Source organism: Durio zibethinus, chromosome 2 (assembly GCF_047325235.1).
Source record: "Durio zibethinus cultivar Kanyao isolate XHJ-2024 chromosome 2, ASM4732523v1, whole genome shotgun sequence".
Classification (NCBI taxonomy): Eukaryota; Viridiplantae; Streptophyta; class Magnoliopsida; order Malvales; family Malvaceae; genus Durio; species Durio zibethinus.
In genome coordinates this window covers 6,855,970-6,862,532 of record NC_143163.1, presented here as the reverse complement: position 1 = coordinate 6,862,532, position 6,563 = coordinate 6,855,970, and the positions used below count along the sequence as shown (strand labels likewise).

The window sequence follows — 6,563 nt, the reverse complement described above, 5'->3', positions numbered from 1 at the left end:
ATTTTATAATAAATAAATAATTTTTAATAATTTGATTATGTGATATAATTTAAATAATATATATATATATATATATTGAAATGATGAAATTATTTTATATAAATTTTTTCATTTTTATTAGTTTTTTATTTTTGTATTCTGATTTTTTTATGAGATTCAAATTAGAAGAAATTAGTAGCAATTTTGGATTGGTTTAGAAGTGGCAAAAGGCTTGACTGCTTGTTTTAAATTTCAATTAGCCTCAGTGCACTAAGTGACTTGACTGACGGGATAGTTGCACGCTTCGTAATGATTAATTTCTGCAAAAATTTTGGATTTGATTTACGTTCTAATTCTCCATATTCAGTTAGGTGAAATTAACCAACGCTTTTTCTTCATCAATGTCCAACGTTAGTATTACGTTTATTGTGATGAACCTTTCAACTTATGGTGGAGTTTTGGCCCATCCCAACAGTTTAAATTGTTTCATAATATGATTTAATATCCATTGGAGTTTTCGGTTTATGTAATGAAACAGGTGATGCTTTGAATTCTTTGAAGACCAATTTGATTGACCCAAATAATGTGTTGCAAAGTTGGGGCTCAACCCTTGTTAATCCCTGCACATGGTTTCATGTCACATGTAATAGTGAAAAAAGTGTAACAAGAATGTAAGTTTTCTTATGATATAACTTTTTGCTACTGCAGTTGATGTTACTTTCGAGTATCTAGTTTGGCTTAATAAATGCTTTTCAATTTAGTGATCTTGGGAATTCGGGTCTATCTGGTCAATTGGTTCCACAGATCGGGCAGCTTATGAATTTGCAGTATCTGTAAGTGGATAGCTTTTGCCCTGGTGATTACATGCTGCTCCACATTGATAGAATTCTTTTAAGCAGCAAAAGGTAAATAAATAAATAAAGGAAAAACAGAACACCGGCATGCTTTGCCAAATAATTAATGACTTGTTTTATTATTTAGGGCTTCCTTTAGATTCTTTTCCAAGATTTGGTTGTAGTAGATAAGTTTCATTGGGAATCATTTTTCTTAAATTTGTAACTGTATAAAATCGAATAATCATAACTTGCTGGAAAAATACCTGAGTTTAAACTCAGGGTGAAACTCCAGCACTCAACCTTAGAAAAAATAAAAATATTTGAGAGCACAGATTTTGTGTGCTTTTTTCTCCATGTTCTGGTTTTGATTGGTTAGGCTTAATCATGAAGATGGTTGCATTCCATTGGATTTGGTTGCACATTTCACACAAAGATACTTGAATTATGCGCTTCTATCGAACTTCCTTTGTGACTTTGTCCAAGAATTACTAAGTCAATTTTTTAGCACAGGGGGCTTTATGGTAATAACATATCTGGGATAATCCCAGATGAGCTTGGAAATTTGATAAACTTGGTGAGCTTGGATCTTTACTTGAATGCTTTAACTGGGAACATTCCAACTACTCTGCGCAAGCTTTCAAAACTACGTATCCTGTACGAACTTATTTTACATTTTTTATGTGGTTAATTTATCTAATTTCTTTGTTCTCTTGCTTTCTAGTCATATGTGTTTTAGTATATCTAAACACTTTTACGCGTTAATATATTGCTTGCTGAATTGGATTGGTAAATGGTTTTACTATTAGAAATGTATATGCTTTATAATATGTTATGTTATGTATTTCCTCTTCTCTTCCTACGCATGCAGAATGTTCTTTTAGTAGGTTTTTATAGGACAGAGTGGATAGGAGGTAAACCTATTGGGATACTGAAATTTAATTCATGTCTTTCAACCCTTCCCCCAACTCAGAACATTTTAGCAATACAGAGAAGACGAAGGAATTATTTAGGCCCCGTTTAGTTAGCTTTTTTGCTATTTGCTTTTAAAAACAAAAAGCGCATTTAGATGCAAAAGCGATTAAAAATTTGAAGGATTGTAGAGTGCAGACAAAATATATAGATATTTTAGATGATAAAATGCATGACCCTACTTCTATATAGACCAATTATATTATAATTGGTTTCACATTTTAAGCTATTTTGTCCATTTAAAATCTATTATGATATTGCGTTTTCTGTTTTGCTTTTGCTTAGAGATTTTTAAAAAATAAAAAGCAAATAGCAAAAATATCAATCCAATGGAATCTTAATTTCATAACTTTAGAGCCCTCCAAGAATTTATCAGTATGCATCATTCTAGAAGTCTACTAAATTTTAAAAAAAAAGGAGATAATAATATTTGCATAGGCTTAGCTAAACATAATTGGATTAGGACTGCTAAACCTATTAGGTCAGGAATAAAAACCTAAAACTACCAATGACACTTTCCCTGAACTGAGAGGACTTTTTAATTGCTGAAAAACCCATTGGTTTAGTTGTGAGCTTCCAGAAAGGATAACTTTTATCTAACAAACTTACAAATGGACCATCATGTTACCAAAGACTAGCTAAGATCCAAAATACAAAATCCCTTCCACTGTGGTTGTTGGTGTTAACTCCGAAGTTCTGTACTGTATTCCTGTCTTCTCTTCTTTATTCATGATCTTGCTTGGACATCAACTGTAACAACCAACGGGAGGAAAACATTAAACTGAGTGAATTCTTGGTGATGACATTGTAATCCCCCAAATCCCTCCTTAGGTAGACGTGAGACTTATACCTTCGCTTGTGATATGCCTTTTGTGGATAAAACCATGACATTCTGGCTCACAGTGGATCATAACTCACAGAAACTAGCCCGTTGTGGGCTCTCATTTTGCGCTAGTGAGATCTTGGCATTGTGGGGTGGGTGTTAATTGTGATCGTGATATGTTGCCTTGACGTGGACATCAAGAACTTGAGTGGTTGGGCTGTGATACCAATCCTACATCTGATGTGAGCGTCATTGTTAAAACCCATATAAGGATCCAAGTCAATTATTATTAGCTCTGGAGCTTAATCTTTTGGGGGCCACATGGTTTGGGTTAAAAAGTTGTCGGGCCAGTTATGCTTGGGTGATATGGGCTATATAGATACAAAAGTGGTTTCTTTAGTGCCATAGACTTTTTCTTTTAATTATATCCGTGCTAATGTTATTCACTAAGCATGAGTTTTTATCCGTTACATTTCTAGTCATCTCATCAATATGCAATATAATTAATGCTTTCTTTCTGTGGAATAGGCGTCTCAACAACAACAAATTGTCTGGACAAATTCCTAGGACCTTAACTACTGTTAAGTCACTGCAAGTGCTGTGAGTGGTGCCGTCTGATTTTTTTTGTTTTTCGCATTAGCCAGTTCAACCTTAACTTCTAGAACAACGTATTAATTGTGTGAGATGTTATATTATGTGATGCAGGGATCTTTCAAACAATCAGCTAGTAGGTGATATTCCAGTTAATGGTTCCTTTTCAGCATTAACTCCTATCCTATGCTATCTCATTTTGCTCTGCTCTCACCCTATCACCCCTGACTCCTGACCCTCATCACCACTGCTTTTTCCCATTTTTTTATATTTAATACTCTCAGGCCAGTCTCTTAAATTGCTGCATCTTTTTTTCACAGTTTTGCTAATAATCGACTGAATAATCTTCCACCTGCTCCAACACCTCCTATCTCACCTACAGCTTCAACTCCATCAGGTTTTTTCTTGATTTTATTATTATTATCACTGCTAATAACTCTAAACTGTGCCTAACTTCGGGGTCTGCTTCTCTTTTATTAGTATTTATTCTTTTTCTTGAGGTATTCCTTGGAATTCTCCTTTGCATTAACAACTGTTTTGGTATTACCATGTTTCTGTAACATACTAAGAATCGCTGTAGGTTGAGTATATAACATCCTGAACTTCCTTACATCTGGGTCTAATTTTTAAGAATTTACCTTTGAGTTCAGATCTAAAATCTGATGATGTACCTAGGAACGGCTTTATGTTCCTTAGTGGGCTAGAACATGAGCTCCACCTCTAATACCCCCAGCCCAGAAGTTCTCTCAGTTGAAATGTTGCCTCCTGGATTGGTGTTGTTACCAGCCGAAAATGCTAGTAATAGTTATGAGTATTCGCGTTACAGGTGTCTTGGCAGTATCTATATTTTATCTAACTTATACTGGCAGTTAATAGTGCCAGTGGTGCTATTGCTGGAGTTGCTGCTGGAGCTACGCTGTTTTTTGCTGCTCCTGCAATTTTACTTGCTTGGAGGCGTAGAAGGAAACCACAGGATCATTTCTTTAATGTACCTGGTTAGTGATTTTTCAAAAGATAGTTTTAATTGATACCATGCCGTCGTATGCATGTCTTCACTTTTCTAATTTTCTTTATGGTTGAGGAGGTCCTAGAAGTTCATTTGGGAAAACTTCAAAGGTTTTCTTTGCATGAACTACAAGTGGCAACAGATAACTTTAGCAACAAAAACATTCTGGGTAGAGGTGGTTTTGGTAAAGTTTATACAGGTCGCTTGGCTGATGGTTCTCTAGTGGCAGTAAAAAGACTTAAAAAGACTAAAGCTGGAGAGTTGCAGTTCCAAACAGAGGTAGAAATGATAAGTATGGCTGTGCATCGGAATTTGCTGCGTCTCCGTGGCTTTTGCATGACCCCTACAGAACAGCTGCAAGTCTATCCTTTTATGGTTAATGGTGGTGTTGCATCCTGTTTAAGAGGTACCGGCTGCTGTTTCCTTAATTATTTCTTTAGTCATGTTTCCTGTTTATGCATTGCATTTATATTATGTGTGTTATTTATTTTATATATTTTCTTCTGGTTACCAATTCATTTCAGATGTAAACTATTTATTCTTGTGTGAGCTTCATATATCAATTTCTGCTCTATAGTTTCTGCAGTTTGAGAAGAAATTTTGAACTACCGGTCACATATCCTAATCTTGTTCCAAAACATTTGGACTTTCTTTTGATAATTTCATACATTTGGTAAATGTGGATTGTCTTTGAATCCAAGTGGAATTTTGAGAAATTCATGGAATCCAAATACTTTGTGATCTCTTCTTGTTACAATGGACCATCTATTCATCTGATTTTTACATTCTCTAGAGCGTCCGGAGTCTCAATCACCACTTGATTGGGCTACAAGGAAACAGATTGCGCTGGGAGCTGCAAGGGGGCTTGCATATTGGCATGATCATTGTGATCCTAAGATTATACACCGTGATGTGAAGGCTGCAAATATATTGTTGGATGAGGAATTTGAAGCAGTAGTTCGAGACTTTGGGCTGGCCAAACTGATGGACTATAAAGATACTCATGTGACAACTGCTGTTCGTAGCACAATTGGTCATATAGCTCCTGAATACCTATCAACTGGAAAGTCATCAGAGAAAACTGATGTTTTTGGGTATGGTGTTATGCTTCTTGAACTCATTACATGACAGAAGGCTTTCAATCTTGCTCGGCTTGCAAATGATGATGATGTCATGTTGCTTGACTGGGTATGTACTGTTTTTCCTATTACATGTGTCTCAATCGTGGTGCATTTCACAGTTTGACTTTTGTCATTCTTGTCTAGTGTTGGAATTATTCATTTCTTGTTTCACTTGGTTGGCCAAAAGCAATAGATAAAAAGTACAGTATAGCAGAACTACCCTTATAACACAGTGAAGCTCTATTTTATTTTCCTTGCAAGGTGAAAATGCAAAAGCAGAAAAGTAGAAATAGTTGAAACTTGAAAATGTTTTCTCTACAAGGTGAAGAGGGAAAAAGAAAATATAAAGTAGTTGTTGGGTGATGCTATCTTTTCTTTTCTTGAAGTTGCTAGCAGTCAAGATACGTGGGGGTTCCTAAGATCCTTTTTGTTCACTAATTTTGGGTATGCTTGTTTTTAAATGAAGTTGGTTTAAAACAAATGGTTTTTGGAAGCCTATGTAATTAACTACTACATTCTTGACATTGATCTTTGTTGCAATTTTTTTTTTTTTTATGCCATTGAGACTCACATCTTTGTCAACCGCAATTATGTCAAATTCAAGTAAAGCTTATCGACGGTACAAATGGTTTCTGTTTCTTTTTTTTCCCCTTCAAGTTGACAGCAATCCTGAAATTTCAGGTAAAATGGCTTGTGAAAGACAGGAGGTTGGAAAGGCTGGTTGATTTGGATCTTGAGGATAATTACATAGTTGAAGAAGTGGAACAGCTAATCCAGGTGGCTCTTTTGTGCACTCAAGGCTTCCCAATGAAACGACCTAAGATGTCTGAAGTCATCATGATGCTGGAGGGTGATGGCTTGGTCGAAAGATGGGAAGAGTGGCAGAAAGAATTGTTTGGCCAAGAGCTTAACCATAACGGCTTGGACGGCTTGGCTGAAAGATGGGAAGAGTGGGAGGAGGAAGAAACGTTCAGCCAAGAGTTTAACCATACCCACCACCTGAATGCTAATTGGATAATTGCAGACTCCACATCTCACATCTCTCCAGATGAATTGTCTGGTCCTAGATGACCACTTCTGCAAATAGAAGGTCTTCAGGCAGAGTTGGTTTTGTATTTTAGATTCGCATTGTTCACATTTGCGCATATAGTTTTTCATTTTGGTTTCTTTTTTGGCCCCGTTTATCCTGTTTTTGTAATTTACATACCACAGTAAATTATTTTCCATCATTTCCTGAA

General features: G+C 35.8%; 1 pseudogene across 1 annotated transcript; it reads left to right on the top strand.

Annotated features, from left to right (window-relative positions):
• Positions 1–471: 471 nt before the first annotated feature.
• On the top strand, positions 472–6,563 carry LOC111309132 (BRASSINOSTEROID INSENSITIVE 1-associated receptor kinase 1-like; annotated as a pseudogene). The gene is made up of 10 exons (XR_016332082.1): positions 472–650; positions 741–812; positions 1,326–1,469; positions 3,136–3,207; positions 3,313–3,381; positions 3,516–3,595; positions 4,068–4,193; positions 4,275–4,610; positions 4,998–5,392; positions 6,007–6,563. The product of XR_016332082.1 is annotated as a BRASSINOSTEROID INSENSITIVE 1-associated receptor kinase 1-like (transcript).